Source organism: Spermophilus citellus, assembly GCF_964194105.1.
Source record: "Spermophilus citellus genome assembly, chromosome: 3".
Taxonomy (NCBI): Eukaryota; Metazoa; Chordata; class Mammalia; order Rodentia; family Sciuridae; genus Spermophilus; species Spermophilus citellus.
Window position 1 is genome coordinate 161,391,488 of NC_138184.1, and position 17,282 is coordinate 161,408,769.

General features: G+C 33.7%; 1 long non-coding RNA gene across 1 annotated transcript in view; it reads right to left on the minus strand.

Annotated features, from left to right (window-relative positions):
- Window positions 1–400: 400 nt before the first annotated feature.
- Window positions 401–17,282, minus strand: part of LOC308645525 — a 250,822-nt gene continuing 233,940 nt past the window's right edge. The window contains exon 5 of the long non-coding RNA XR_014021229.1: window positions 401–661. This is a non-coding gene — a long non-coding RNA (uncharacterized lncRNA). The remainder of the gene's footprint in view (window positions 662–17,282) is intronic.

A 17,282-nucleotide genomic window follows, 5' to 3' on the forward strand; every position in this document is an offset into this window, starting at 1 on the left:
AATTTGCACTGTTCTGGAGCTGGGTCCTCCATCTCTCCTGCCCTTGCATACCAAAACTCTAGGTTCTTGAGCCTTCAGAAAGCAGCTCTTACACCATCAACCTTCCAGATTCTCAGGCTTTTGACTGGGGAATGAGAGTTACACCATCAGTTTTCTGGGTTTCAGGACCTTGGATCACAATGAGTAGACCCATCAGCTTCCTTGGTTCCCCAGCTGATATATGGCAGATTATGAGGCTTCCTGGCCTCCCTGATCATGTGAGCCAATTCCCATTATATGTAGATATAGCCATTTCTAAAGGGATTTAGATATATATCTATATGTAGAGATATCCATCCACCATGTACAATCTATCAGTTCTGTTTCCCTAGAAAGTTCTGATTAATAAAAGAAGTGTCAATAAGGAATTTTTTTTTATTTTTAAGAGAAAAAAAAAATACATGCTTGTACTCTCTTGAGAACCATTCAGTTTAAAACGAAGAATGCTGATAATCCATGAATAATTGGGAAGGGTGGAGAATGACTAGAGGAGGTGAGAGTCTTGAGATCCAGAGCACACACAGAGCAGAAATTCTTGAGAAGTGTGAAGACTTTTCTGTTGTAAAGAGGAAATGGCTGGTCATTTCTGTGCAAATTCTGTTCTGATGGCCTCTAATTTTTTCTGTAAAATAAAGATTAAAAGGCATACTATTTGAATAAAAATGAAGGAAAAGCATCAGAGGCTTGAAGAGGAAAAATAAATTGTGAAAATGTCATCTCGGAGAGCAGAAAGACAAAAAATATATTATGAGATGATCAGGGGATCACATTCGAACAACATTATGAATTCAGAGGATGACCACTCGATATGGTCCTTTTAGTTTTCTATTTGGTCACAGAGACAGACTAAAAAGAGAACAGAATTAACCAGAGCAATCTGAGTAATCTCCAAAAAGCTCCACAAGGGGAAATGGCAACTTGAAAAACGTAGGCCTACAAGCCACAAAGATAGTCCATTCTCCTCTGATTTCTTCCATCCTTCACCCCAATGTGGGAGAGGGCAGAAATAGCAGTTATGTGGGTGTAAAAGAACCTAGGCCACTCTACTGCCATGTCTAACTTCAGGCTTCTTATCCAAGAAAACATGATCAAGTTTAACTTTAGAATAGTAAAGGAAATATGCTAACATATCAGGCAGGATTTTTTTTTTTTTTTTTTTTTTTTTTTTTTGCACTGGGTATTGAATTCAGGGGCACTTGGCTACTAAGCTACATCCACAGCCATGATTTTTTTTTTTTTTTTTTTAGAGACAGGGTCTCACTGAATTGCTTAGTGTTTTGCAGTTGCTGAGGCTGGCTTTGAACACAAGATCTCCCACCTCAGCCTCCCAAGTCACTGGGTTAACAGACATGTGCCACCGTACCCTGCAGGACTGATTATTTAATTATCAAGTAGAATATTTTGGGGTAACTCACAAGTCCTTGTAAAAACCTTTGGTATTTTTCCAGAAAAGGTTTAAAGAGTCATTCTCTGAAAACATTAGGATACAAATTTCAGTTGCTTAAAAAATTATACCACATATTCCAAATATGCAGTCATTGTAGAGAGATTATAGTAGGGAGAACTCTAAGGATTGCCTACTTTTAAAATTCCCTTTCTGTGATTATTTAATCAAACTTTAATCTAGAAAGTGCTGTGAAATGATTTCATAAATGTAACTAATGTCCCAAGTCAGTAAGCTTTAAGATAACAATGACTAGATTAAAAAGCCCCTTTAAAGCAGGGTTTTCTTGTAGCAGAAGAAAAAAAAATGAGAGATTGAAAATGTGAGCACTCAATCTGCCTATGCAGGTTTGGACTTGTCCCAATTGATGGTGCCATGTGACAAAGGATGCAGGTGGCCTCCAGAAGAAGATCATCCCCTACTAACAGGCAAGGAAATGGGGACCTCACACCTAACACCGGAGGAAAACAGGTGTTGTTTTAAAAGACATTACAACTGTGGTAATTTGAGTAAGTATGGTTAAATTTGTTAAATGGCAATAGAAAGCAAATACAGAGTGCTGACCTTTTTGAAAACAAGGAGAATTTCTCTTTTTTTATAATAAATAGAGGAGCAGAATTTAGTCTGAATTTCTGCTACACCATAGCTCCACCTTACCTTGAATCTCTTTGTCTTTGATTATATTTGATAAAAATATGGAAAACACTATTTATCCTCCAAAAATGTGATAACAGATAAATCGAAAGCAAAAATGGTCAAAGTCTTCAACATAGAAGACAACTGATATTATTAATAAAACCAATAATATTATCATCTCCTAGAATAATATGTTTGGCATCTCCCCTAAACATTACTTCAAAACCACTGTTTGAATTCCAGTGGAAGCTCCAGTGTACTGCATTTGTTTCAGGCTCCCATACCCTATTTAAGGGTCTTGAAAGAAGACTTTTCTCATTGGGTCTTTTAATACCATCACCACATCAATCATTCTGCTTCCAGTTCAGCTGTTCAGTTTCTTCTGAACTCTTTGTTCATCTTCATTAGTATATTAGTGCACTGACATTCATAACCAATTTACTTTAGAGTTTAAATACATCAAAGGCTTCCAACAGAGGACACTGATATCTCTTCACCTGTCATTAGTCTCATTACAGCTAAAATTCCATCAAGAAGTGTGCTTTGGAATATTTTCTTAAAATGATTTTCACTAGGTAACATTGACATGGGCAAATGAATGATGAGGACTGTCGGATGTGATGTTCCTTTGTTCCTCCTCTGGCTTTTCTGAAGTATGATTGATGAATAAAAATTATATATCTCTAAGCCATGCACTGCAATGCTTTGATATACGCACACATTGTGAAATTATTACCACAATCAAACTAACAGATCCATCACCTCAAATAGCTACGTATATGTGGGTGTGTGGTAAGGGCTCTTGAGATCTACTTTTAGCAAATTTCAAGGAGACCATTCATTTTGCTTAACTAATCAACATGCTATTCATCAAGTACCCAGTAATAATGCATCTTGTAATTGTCCACTGATTCCCAGTTTTCCTTATTTCTCCAACCACTGGTAATCATTATCCTAATATTCATTGTTTTCAGGTCAATTTTTTTGGTTTTCTTATATAAGTTATGCATGCAGTATTAGCTTGTGCCTGGCATATTTCACTTAGCAAAATGTCCCCAAGTTTCATGCATGTTGTCAAAAGTGGCCAGAATATTTAAGATCTTTTCTAAGGATAAAAAGGATGTTATTGTGTTTTTCTATATTTATTCATCTGTGAATAGCGCTTCAATGACTATGGAAGTGCAAATATTTCTTCAACATGAAAGAGTGCTGTATTTTGTTGAATACTTTTTCTGTATCTGTTGAGATGATCATATGGCTCTTATCTTTAAGCCTATTGGTGTGATGAATTACATTTATTGATTTCCATATATTGAACAAACCTTGCATCCCTGGGATGAACTCCACTTGATCCTGGTGCACTATCTTTTTTATATGTTTTTGTATCTGATTTGCCAGAATTTTATTGAGAATTTTTGCATCTATGTACATCAGAGATTTCTGAAGTTTTATATGTCTTTGCCTGGTTTTGGAATCAGGGTGATATTGGCCTCATAGAATGAGTTTGGAAGTGCTCCCTCTTTTTCTATTTCATGAAATAATTTGAAGAGAATTGATATTATTCTTCATTAAAGGTCTTGTAGAACTCAGCTGTGTATCCATCTAGTCCTGGGCTTTTCTTAGTTGGTAGTATTCTGATAACATCTTTTATTTGAAATGGATTTGTTAAAATTGTGTATATCATCCTGACTCAATTTGGGCAAATCATAAGGCTCTACAAATTTGTTGATGCCTTCAATATTTTCTATTTTGTTGGAATACATTTTCAAAATAATTTCTAATTATCTTCTGTATTTCTGTATTATCTGTTGTGGTATTTTCTTTTTCATCACGTATGTTAGTAACTTGAATTTTATCTCTTCTCTTCATTAGCATGGTTAAGGGTTTGTCAATTTTATTTATTTTTTCAAAAAAACAACTTCTGTTTTGTCAATTTTTTCAATTGTTTCTTTTGTTTCAATTTCATTGATTTCAACTCTGATTTTAATTATTTCCTGTCTTCTACTAATTTTGGTGTTGGTTTGTTCTTCTTTTTCTAGGTCTTTGAGATGTAATGTTAGGTCATTTATTTGTTAATTTTTTCTTCTTTTAAGGAATGGACTCCATGCAATAAACTTTGGAAAGCAGTATGGAGATTCCTTGGAAAACTGGGAATGGAACCACCATTAGACCCATCTATTCCACTCCTCGGTTTATACCCAAAGGACTTAAAATCAGCATACTATAGTAATGCAGCTCAATTCGCATAAGTATTTCTCTTGCTCAAGATGATATTAGTTATACGGGGCCTTTTCATGGTTCTATATGAATTTTATGATATTTTTCCTACTTTTACTATAATTCTATTGTCATCTGATAGGAATCTTGAGATTACTTTGGGTCATTTGGACATTTAAACTGTATTATTCTTCCAATCCATGAACACAAGATATACTTCTATTTATTGATGTCTTTAATTGCTCTCATCAATATTTTACAGTTTTCAGTGCATACATCTTTTACTTTCATGGTTAAATTTATCCCTAAGTAACATTATTTTGATGATATTATGAATAGATTGTATTCTTAGTTTATTTTTGGAAAGTCCCATATCCATATTTAGAAGCATAACTAATTTTGGTATATTGATTTGATGCCCTATAATCTTGTTGACTTTGATTATTAGTTCTAATAGATTTAGGTAGAATCTTTAGGGTTTTCTACATATAAAACCATGTCGTCTGCAAAGAGAGACAATTTTACTTCTTTCCTTCTGATTTGGATGTCTTTTATTTCTTTCTCTTGCCAAATTTCTTAGGCAGGAACTTCCTGGACAATGTTGACTAGAAGTGGTGAGAGGAGGAACAATTGTCATGCTTCTGAACTTAGAAGAAAAGCTTTCACCTTTTCACCATTGAATATGATGTTACCTGTGGGCTTGTCATTTACAGTGTTTGTTATATTGAGGCACTTTCCTTTTATTCCTAATTTGTTGAGATTTTTATCATGAAAAAATATTGAATTTTGTCAAATGAATTTTCTTTAACTATTATGATTACATTATTTTTATCTTTCATTCCTTTAATGTGGTGTGTCATATTTACTGATGTATTATATTAAACTATCCTTGCATCCCAGGAATAAATCCTGCTTGACCGTGACATATGGCCTTTTTAATGGGCTTGTAAATTTGGTTTGCTAGTATTTTGAGGTTTTTTGCAACTATATTCATATGGATACTGACCTATTATCTTTTCTTCTAATATGCTTCTTTTGCTTTAGTATCAGGATAATGCTAGTCCAGCAGAGTGAGTTTGGGTTTTGTTTTTCTTTGCTGTTGTGAAGTGAGAAGTTGCCTCCTCTTCAATTTCTTGAAGAGTTTGAGAAGGATTGACATTGATTATTCTTTAAATATTTGGTAGATCCACCAGTAAGACCATCTGGTCTTGAGTTTTTATTTTTGATAGGTTTTTGATTACCAATTCAATCTCCTCACTCTTCATTGAGCTGTTCAGATTTTCCATTTCCTCATGACTCAGTCTTAGTAGGTTCAATGCACCTAGGTATGTATGCATTTCTTCTAGATTTTTCAGTAATGTTGGCATATAATTGTCTATAGTAGTCTGTATCCTGTGATCTTTTGTATTTCTCTAGTATCAGTTGTACTGTCTCCTCTTTAATTTATAATTTTATTTATTGGAGTATTTTCTCTTGTTAATTTGTCTACAGGTTTGTCAATTTTATCTTTTAAGTAACTGAATCTAAGTGTCATTGGTATTTTTTGTTGTTTTTCTAGTTTGTTTCATTTATTTCTTTTCTGATCTTTGTTATTTTATTCGCCCTAATTGTAGCCTTTATTTGTTCTTCTTTTTTCTAGTTTTTAAGATACATCTAGTTCTTTAAGATCTTTATTTTCTCTTAACATAGAAATTTATTAATATAAATACAACATTCTTAGAACTTCTATTGCTGCATCTTTTAAGTTTTGATGTGTTGTATTTCCATATTATTTGTCTCAAAATATTTTTTTTTTAAAGAGAGAGTGAGAGAGGGGAGAGAGAGAGAGAGAGAGAGAGAGAGAGAATTTTTAATATTTTATTTTTTAGTTTCGGCGGACACAACATCTTTGTTGGTATGTGGTGCTGAGGATGGAACCCGGGTCGCACGCACGCCAGGCAAGCGCGCTACCGCTTGAGCCACATCCCCAGCCCTCAAAATATTTTTGACTTCCCTTTTTTTCTTTTTCCTTTTTTTTTTTTTTTTTTTTTTGGTACCAGGGATTGAACTCAGAGGCACTTAACCTCTTAGCACATTCCCAACCCTACTTCATATTTTCTTTAGAGACAAGGTCTCAGTTGCTTAATGCCTCACTTTTACTGAGGCTGACTTTGAACTTGTGATCTTCTTGCCTCATCCTTCTGAGCTGCTGGGATTACAGGTATGCACCGCCACGCCTGGCTCATTTTTTTCTTTATTGAATTTGTTTTTCGTAAGGGTACTATTTAATTTTTTCCACATGTATGTAAACTTTCCAGTTTTTCTTTATTATTTTCTAGTTTTATTACACTGTGGTTAGAAAAACTTTTTAATATGATTTCAATATTCTTAAAAATTTGAAGACTTTTTAGTCACCTATATATGTTCCATTCTAGAAAATGTTCCATGTGTGCTTGGGAAGATATATTTTCTGCTACTGTTAGAATGTTTTGCATATGTATATGAGATCCATTTGGCCTAAGGTGTACTTCACATTCAATGTTTCCATAATGATTTGCTGTTTAAATAATACATCCATTGTGAAAATTAGAGTATTGAATTCCCCACTATTATTATATTGCTGTCTATATATCCCTTCATGTCTGTTAATAATTGCTTTATTTATTTAGATCTTCCAGTGCTGATTACATATATATTAATTCATCATTTTGATGAATTAACCTCTTTATCATTATATAATGACCTTCTTTCAATCTTGTTACAGTTTTTACTTAAAGTTCATTTTCACTGGTGCATGTACACCTACCCCTAATCCTTTTTTAAGAATTCAATTTATTCACTTTTAACATAATTTTTGATAGGTAAGGACTTATTTGTCATTCTTCATTGCTTTTTGTTTCGTAATTCCTTTGTTCCGTTCTTCTTTCCTATCTTCACTTACGATGTGATGGGTTTCATAGTAGTAGGCCTAGATTCCTTTCTATTTACCTTTTGTGTATCTACTATAGGATTTTGCTTTGTGGTTACCTTAAGATTTACACAAAGTATTATTTAGGTAGCATAGTCTATCATAAGCTGATAACAACTTACCTTTGATACACAAACTTTATATTATTATTTCCCTCACCACATTTTATATTTGATGTTAAAATTTACATCTCATATATTATGAATACATTAGCAAGTAATTATATCTGTAGTTTTTTAAATACTTTTTGTCTTTTCATCTTAATCCTAGAGTTAAAGTGATTTATGAAACACCACTACAGTATTAGAGTATCCTAAATTTGATAATACTCTTACTCTATTAGTGAGTTTTATACTTGTTTTCATGTGACTAACCATTATCCTTTCCTTTCAGTCTGAAGAACTCCCTTTAGCATTTCTTATAAGCCACATTGAAGAGAGATGAACTCTCTTAGCCTTTGCTTGTCTGGCAAAGTCATTATATCTACTTTATTTCTGAATGACAGCTTTACCAGGTAAAATATTCTGGGTCAAGAGTTTGTGTGTTTTCTTTCAATGCTTTGTATAGACCACTCCACTCTCTCTAGTCTGTGAAGTTTTTGCTGAGAAATCCACTGATAATGTTATGGTAGTAACTTTTATGTGACAGGTCACGTTTCTCTTACTGACTTCAGAATATTCTCTTTGTCTTTGATTTTTGACATTTTTCTCATGTGTCTCAGTGAAGTCCTATTTAAGATAATTTTCTTTTGGAATATTTTGAGCTTCATGTATCTGGATATACTTGGGAAATTCATATCATTTTTTAATAATATTTTTGTCCCTTCCTTTCTCTCCTCTCTTTCCAAGACTTCCATAATTTGTATATTAGTTCTCTTGATATTTTTCCTTAAATTTTATCAGCTTCCTTAATTGCTTTTTTAAATTTTTCCTTTATTCACATGACTAGCTAATTTTAAATAACTTGTTTTGAGATATATATATATATTTTTTTTTTGCTTGACCAATCTGTGGTTCATACTGTTGACCCTGTTGATATTCTCTTTTGAATTTTTCTTCAGAATTTTGTGTGTATTTTTTTATGATTTCTATCTATGTTGAACTGCTCATTTGTATACACTGTTTTCCAGATATAATTGAGTTGTTTATCTTGTCACTCTCTGAGCATGTCACTCTGAGCTTCCTAATTACTTTGAATTTTCTCTATTTCTTTTGAGTTGGTTATAGAAAAATTATGTTCCTTCTGTGAAATTATGTTTCCTTGATTTTCCATGTTCCTTAAAGTATTTTGTCACTATTTTATCATTTGAAGAAAGGGTCACCTCTATTATTCACTGGCTGCTTCAAGAAACATCTTCACTGCTTGGCTCAGCTATGAATTCTGAGGCTCTCTGTAACCTTTTCTATAGATATGATCATTCTAGATCTTGTGTTCCTTCTTGTGAGGAAATCATATGCCTTTCTTGATCTCACAAATCCAGGTCAGGTGCTAAAATCCTCCCACTTATTTTCCCTAGGGAATTGGCCTGAAATGTTCAAATTTGTCTCCCTTCTCCAAATCTTATCCAGTTGGAATGTCTGCACATCTCATGGCATGAGCCAGTCACAGCAGGCAGATGTGTAAGGCACAAACAATTTTAGAGGTACCTGTAAATTAGTTGTTGGGAGCTGCATAAAAATCATACTGAGTGGTTCAGGGGCAGGGGGATTTTTATGAAGTTCATAAAGAATTTGGTAAGATCTATGGCTTCTTATTGAGTTCTGGACCATTGTTGCTATGAGTACCTTCCTGTCTTCCCTGCTCCCAGCCTCTCCCAACCACTCAGATGTGCCAATCACTAAAGTATTCTGGGTGGGGCAAGAAACATGGCTGAGTAAGCCTGGTGATTATTGTGCTTTCATTTTCCTCTGTGGAAAATCAAGGGGGACAGGTGACATAGGAAAAGTGAAATTGTTCTTCCCACTCTTTTCAATACATCTATTTTTTAAAATTCTTTGTTCCAACTATGCTGGAACTTCTCTGCTGAACTCCTTGACTCCCACGGGGGTACTCTCAATCATGGGTGTCTTTCAAAATCAATGCTTCTATGAAAGGATGACAGTAGAAAAATTCCTGTTCCACTATCTTACTGCTGTTTATCTCTCAACTTTAATTTTGCAATAACTAAATAATATTTGTTGTAGGGCAGCATTTGTCAAGTTTTCTCTAATGAGACAAGAATATGTGTATGTTTTATTTGTTTGCTTTCTCCTGGTAATTCTTTATTAGGTCTTTTTACATTACAATTTATTCAACACACTCAAATTATTTGTATTCCTAAGATTCAACTATTGCTCATGGCCGAACTTACCACTGGATGGGTAGTTGAAGGTAAGTTTCAAAATGTGATTGTATATTTATCCCAATAATGCAATATATTATTGAGCCACTAAAAGAAAAGTTAACATTTTAACTTGGGGTTTTGGAGTCTTAGGTATATTGACTATAATTTCTAAGTCAAATGCACTAGAAGGGTAACTTCCAAAATTAGACCAATATAGCCAGGTAGAAAATTATGAGTGAAAATGTCATATTCTTAACAAATTACAATATAAGGTTTACCTTGCATTAAATTAGTCAGTCAAATGGAGAAATATATGTCAAATTTTATTATTCTGCTCTCTATTCCTTTCATTTAATCTCTCCTCTCCTCCTTCTTTCCCCCTTCTCTCCATCAGTCTATCTCTTCTCTTTACTTTCAAGGTTCATTTTCATCCTGTTAAGAGCTCCACCAAGCCTGTTTGTGCCTGTCTGTTCCCAACTATAGTGTGAACATATGAGTATAAATAATTTAATAGATTTCTTTATGTTTAACTTAACTAACATAGTAGCAAGGAATTTACAAATACAGCATAGTGTGTTGTTTTACCCCTCACCCTCAGACTTTGACTTACAAGATAAGAGAAATCATTGTTATCCATTTGGCTAAATTATTATTCTCAATATTTCCAACTAGGACTATTTTTCCCATTATGATGGGATTACTCTTTTCTCAAAATGAGTGATTACTCTTATTTTCAGAACTCATTCCTGCCCTCATTAAATTATTGTTGCTAATAAGCAGTACCATCTTCCCAACTAAGGGCATATTTTTGATAGTGTATGCTAAGAATTGTAAAGGATATTACATTTTAGCCTACTTGCAAGGTAATACATTAGCCTGTTATAGAATCCTGAATCCTTTCAGAAGACTTAAGGTTCCTGTGTCAGAGACAAAGGGCAGTTTATTACTATCAATAATAGCACAAGCCAGACTCAGCATTTGGCTGAGTTCCTGATCCCCTATTCCCACATGGCAATGCAAAGAGGCCCGATGATACCTGCTCACATAGTGCACTAAATTACAGGAAAGGAACCTTGAGTTTAATGATCCTGAGTCTTTTTAAGTGGAAAGGAAGTATATTTGCACTTTCCTCTGAAGGTAGACACTATATCTTCCAAAGTTGTTCAATATACAAATGTCCTTGAAATATGTAGTCCAGTTCAGTGAAAGTCAGTGCCTCTGCTCACAAAATGCGCAGAAGCATGACAGACTAATGGAGAATTGTCTTCCAAATTTTATTGAGGTCACAGCCAGGGAAAGGAAATAAAAGTTCATCATTTAAGCTATTCTTATATCTCAAATAATACTTATAAAGAGTTTTTTTCCTTGGAGCAAATCATTAGGTGTTTATTCAATCACTACATCCTTACTAATCAAAAGTCATAATTCTATTTTGAACCACATCATCTGTATTACAACTTAGGGTGGTTTTAGAAAAAAAAAATTCATTTCTTAATTTCTGAATACCACAAATGACTAAAAAATAAGTTATGGCCAGGTGCAGTGGCACATGCCTGTAATCCCAGAAGCTCAGAAGGCTGAGAAAGGAGGATCACAGGTGGGAAGCCAATTTCAGCAATTTAGCAAGTCTGTAAGCAACCTACTGAGACCTTGTTTAAAAAAAAGGGCTGGGGGGAAAAGGCATGGGGTTAGAAATGATGATGGAATAAGATGGACATCATTATCCAAAGTACATGTATGAATACATGAATGGGTATGAATATACTTTGTATACAACCAAAGATGTGAACAATTGTGTTCTATATGTATAATATGAATTGTAACACATTCCACTGTCATATGTGAATAATTTTTTTTTAAAAAAAGGCTGGGGATGTGGCTCAGTGCTTAAGCCTTGGGTTTAGTCCCTGGTATAAAATAATAATGTTAAATATTCAGATATTTGGCCTTTGTATTGTAAACTATTATGATTTGGGGAAAATTCAAATAAAATATACAATTTACTGATAATTCTTCATCATTTTTAAGGATTGTGATGTTATTTTAACTCTTAGAAATTGTTAACAGTAAGTGATACATATTGAATATATCGTGGCTATGTCTATTCAAGAAGACTGTCATATAAAAAGATAACATAATTTCCTGGTAGATAGATAGTGAGTTAAGTATAAAAACATGGAGGAACAGATGCATCAGAGACTGCATATCTGAGAAAATTATGGCTAACCCACTGCTGAGAAATGAATGAACATTAACCAAGTAAATAAGAGTCATTCATTTTGGGGGTATAGTCTAAAGATGAACTATGAAAATATTCTTCTATTATAGCTTTTTAAAATTATTATTATTTCCAGTATTCATTTCACTTCTTTCTTTTTTTTTTTGAATTTTTTTTAAAGAGAGAGTGAGAGAGTGAGAGAGGATAGAGGAGAGAGAGAGAGAGAGAGAGAGAGAGAGAGAGAGAGAGAATTTTTTTAATATTTATTTATTTTTTTTAGTTTTCGGCGGACACAACATCTTTGTTGGTATGTGGTGCTGAGGATCAAACCCAGGCCGCACGCATGCCAGGTGAGCGCACTACCGCTTGAGCCACATCTCTAGCCCCTCACTACTTTCTTAGACTACATATTTATATACTTTAATTACCATTTATTCTTAAAAGATTCTACTTTTTTTTTCTATTATAGACCTAGTTGCATTAAACATACTTTGTTTAATTCCCTCACTGAGAATTCCAACATCTTTGTCTCATCAGAATCCAGTTCTAGGCAATGCTTTGCCTATACAGACTGAATTTTTTTCCTTGCCTTTTGTCATATTTTGTGATTTGTTCTTGAAATCTAGACATGATATACTGAGTAACAGAAAGTGGGCTTGATGGGCCTTTAGTGTGAGGATTTATGCTAATCTGACTGAAAGTTAGACTGTGTTTAATATTTGCTATAGCTTTACCTAGCAGCAGCTTTTTTTTTAATATCCTTGTTTTTATCTCCTCCAGTGTCTTTAGTTTTCCCTAAGAACTCCTTCTTAAATAGAGACCATGCTTTATAGCACTTTTAACTATAATCCAGATACACTAGGATCTTGATGATGTGGTGGTAAGGAACAATGGGTGTAAATGCTATGTTTTCAGATTAAATATAAATCTTTAATTTCATACCTTGGAGTTGTAATCTTCAGAAGTGTTCCTTCAGGGAAATAGCTATGCCTCACTACCTAATCCCTTTCCCGACTATGGCATTTCCCAATTTATTAATTAGAATTCCTGACGCTTATTGATCATTTTTTCCCCTTAGGTTATAGATAAAGGGTGAAGGGCCTAGAGTGGGAGGAATTGACTTCCCCTAGCAAAGTTTCTAGCAAAGTTATTTCCTCTGGGTGTGGCCCTTTGCTAACTAGAAAGTTGAGATTATTCCTCAATGGTTGTTGTTCCACTCCTCCTGCCAGATTCTTTTTTTTTTTAATGTGTAAAATACTTTAATCTCTTGGAAAATATCTACAATTAAAATTCATTAAATTCTTTTTTTATTTTTTAAAATTTGCTCTTTTTATTTATATATGACAGTAGAATGCATTTTGGCAGATTATATAGGATTCCACTCTTATGGTTGTAGTGGAGGTGCTCTGGTTGTACACAAATAAATACAAGGCTAGGAAAGTTATGACCGATTAATTCCACTATCTTTCCTTGTCCTCCCTTCACTTCACTTCCCTTTTTCTAATCCAATGGATTTCTATTATTCCCTGCCCCAACCTCCCTCGTTTTGGGTTAGCATCCACAAATCAGAGAATACATTCAGCCTTTGTTTTTTTTTAGGATTATCTTGCCAGATTCTGAGATAATTTTTTAAGGTCTTCACTATGAGAATCTGTGGGGTTTCTAGAAGTAACACCTACAAAATGTGTCCTTTTCCTCCAAGATGCAACCCCACAAGTTCCTTGTTTTCATGATATTCCACACTCAATATTTTCTTGACAGTTCATACGAAACTTCTAACAGATTGCCAAATTATCATTTACATGTTCTACCAGTCTAAGGCTCCATTGCTTTCTGGTTCCAAAATAGTATCATCTTTTATCTGTGGATTGCACCTGTCTATCTGGATTGGGGTGGCTATTTCCCTGTGAACTTAATTCTCTGTTGGCTCCAAACAAAGTCTCTTTTAAATTTTTTTTATTCTTGGTACTAGGGATTGAACCCAGTGAGCTTTACCAATGGGCTATATCCCCAGTATTTTTTTTTAAGACAGGATCTCACTGAGTTGCTTAGGCCCTCACTAAGTTGCTGATGGTGGCATAAATTCATGATCTTCCTGCTTTGGCCTCCAGAGTTGCTGGGATTATAGGTAAGTACCACTGTGCCTGGCTCCAACAAATGTCTTTGATTCTAGTTTTCCAGTTATTTAATGCTATAAAATCACTTTGGCAGAATACTTCATGGTGTTCTACACAGTATATCCTGTTTATTTCCTATGTTAGGAAGCACCTCCAGCCAGCAGTCCTTCTATTAGTGACTGAACAATGGGCTAATGGGTTAAGATGGGAACAGCCAGCTCTTGCTGCTGAACTTTTCTACTTCTTTCATGGCAATCAAGAAGCAATATGTCTCATCCCCATATTCTACCGAAGAGCCATGGCCTTAACAGAACTACCTAAGTTCCAAATTTCCCCATATCATCCCCAGTACAGTTGTTTAAGTTATACAATAACCTACTTACTTAAATTGTATTTTATTTGAACAATAATGTCCTTTAGTTCACAAAACTACTATGTAGGGTTCTGTTAGCCCAAATAATTACACGTTTAAATTATTATTTTTGAAAGACCACCCTTCTCCAATTCGATTGGATTTGAGTGGGATTCAAAGACAGATTCAAGGACTCCATACAAGAGATGATGCAAGACTTAAGTACATACTAGTTATAGAAATTGGAAGAGAAACATAATTCAAAAGATATTTTTGTGTAACTGAAGAATATCAGATTTCACCAAGCAAATATCCTTATATTTGAAGTTAACGCCAGATATTTTCCTGGCCTTCCAATAAAACAGAAACCCAAAATATTGTATGAAATACACTAAACTAAGAATATATAAATATGATATAATATTGTATTTGTCACACCAAATAATTTAAGGTTTTCCACTTTTAACATTAAAATGAAAAGAAATACAATTCAATGGAAGTTAAAACACTTTCCTATAATCCCAACTACTCAGAAGACTGAGGAGGAGGATAGCAAATTGGAAGCCAGCCTGGGTAAATTAGAAAGACCCTGTCTCAAAATAAAATTAAAAAAAAATAATAGCTGGAGATGTACCTAAGTGGTAGAGTGTTTTCTTCCTATGCCCTATGTTCAATCCCCACTACCACAAGTAAATAAACAAACAAATAAGAAATGAAAAGGATCAAAATCACAAAATAAGGCATAATTATGTTCTCTTACTCATAGATATACTTACAAAAGCAAAGTTGCATGATTGAGACATTCTAGATATAAATGGTGTGATGATCAGTTATATATTTAGTTGCACTATTAAGATACCATAAAGAAAACAGACACATTCTTACAATAGAAAGATAAATGCCAACAGACAAAATGATTACTTCATTTTCAATTTACAAATTCTATAGCTCCTAATTCACCTTGGAAGACTTCAAATCTAAGTAAGCTTCAGGAATATACTAGTTGTGTATTCAAACAGGGATACATTTGTTTGTGCATGTCCATGAAGCAGAAATAGTTATTTGATGTATTTTCTAATTGTTAGAGTGAAGTTATTGGTCTAATCATGTGCATATGACTCAGTCCTAAATGAGCATACATAATTTAGATAGTGAGATTGTGACACAGAAGCAAACAATGAACTAGACAAAGGCATTTAGCCTTCCATGAGGCAACCCTCTGTTGCTACAAAAATCAAGCAATGCCTCAAGCTAATAGCTAACTTAGGAGTTTCTATCCTAGGTGACATTGCACAGTGGTAATTTATTCTGCTTTATTTTTATTTTCAAAAATAGTTGTTTTACCCTGAATTGTTAAGTGCTAACAGTTTGACTCCTAACCCCCTGTATCTCAGAATGAGACCTTATTTAATAGAGATAGGGTCGTTACAGAAGAAAAAAAAATAAAATGAGATCATTACAGTACACACTAATCTGACATGAATATTGTCTGATAATCCTTGGCACCATACAAAAGGGCCTGTGTCTTGACTTGGAACCATAGCCTCTTTTATCAGACATTAAAAAAAAAAAAAATGCCACCATGCCCCGCCCTTTTTGCCATGTTCTAATTAGATTCATTCATTTTTTAAAAAAAAACAATTTTATTTAAATTTTATTTCTAAAAAGGAAATTTGTAAGGTTCTTGGAATTTTTCCTTTTTGGGGGGTATACTAGGGATTGAACTCAGGGGTACTTGACCACTGAGCCACATCCCCAGTCCTATTTTGTATTTTATTTAGAAACAGGGAGCTGCTTAGCACCTGGCTTTTTGCTGAGGCTGGCTTTGAATTCATGATCCTCCTGCCTCAGCCTCCTGGGTTGCTGGGATTACAGGTATATGCCACAATGCCTGGCTCTTGGAACTTTATATAAAAAAATCTTTAGTAAATCCAGCTGGCTTGTTGAGTCACACTGTTAACCCCTTCTTGATTAACTCAAGAACTTTAGTAACACACACTTACATGTACACATACACACTAAATCTGTGGAGAACAGAAACTGTGCCCAGGTCTCTACATAATAATTAATTTTTCTATTATATTATAGCAAAAGCTTGAAACAATTCTCCTTCCAAAGTGAAAACTCTAATCCTGGAAAAACATGTATACATATTTATTGAGAACTAAAGTAAGACTAGATACATAGTGTACTCAAATATATATGTACTTAATACATATGTGTATATAGGTATGCAGACACTTTGATATATAATGCTTAGAAAATAAAAATTTACTTAATATAAAAGGGCATGTGATTTTATTTTAAAATACAGTTGTAACATTTAAATAGCTGTCAAAACAATTGCATTTTTCATGTGTGATCTAATTTATATTCTATATCTGAATTTGAAAGATTTGGATTATTATTCCATTTTGTTACAAAAGAAAAGTTTAGCCCACTAGAAATGAATTACATTAATCAAGTATGAAGAGAGAAATGTAGAGGAATGCACTTTTTAATTTTTTGTTTTAATTTTTAAACTGACATAATAATTTTACATCTTTATGGGGTACAGAGTGATATTTTAGTTCATATGTACATTGTGTTTGTTTATGCATAAAATGATACATTAATAAATTGTTTAATATTCAAGGTCTCAATGCTATATTTCTTTTATAAATTATACTGCCTTCAAGATTATCTGACTAATTTTCTTGATGGATTCCAAGGATACTGGAGGAACCTAAATTTTGAAATCTTTAAATAGATGAAAGCCAATCATAAATAATGCATTTTTGCATTTAGATAAGATGTTCAGCGTGGCTATTTTAAACTTCAAGAAAGAAGAAGCAGCAGGAACAATTCTGCCTAGGTGTTTTCAGCAACTAATCAAACACTAATCATCATTTTGCTTGTATTTTGCTATTTGTCATCAGGACTGCCCTACCATAGAATGATGTACAATAAACTCTCCCAGTGACAGATTAATTGGTTTTCTCTGTCTCAT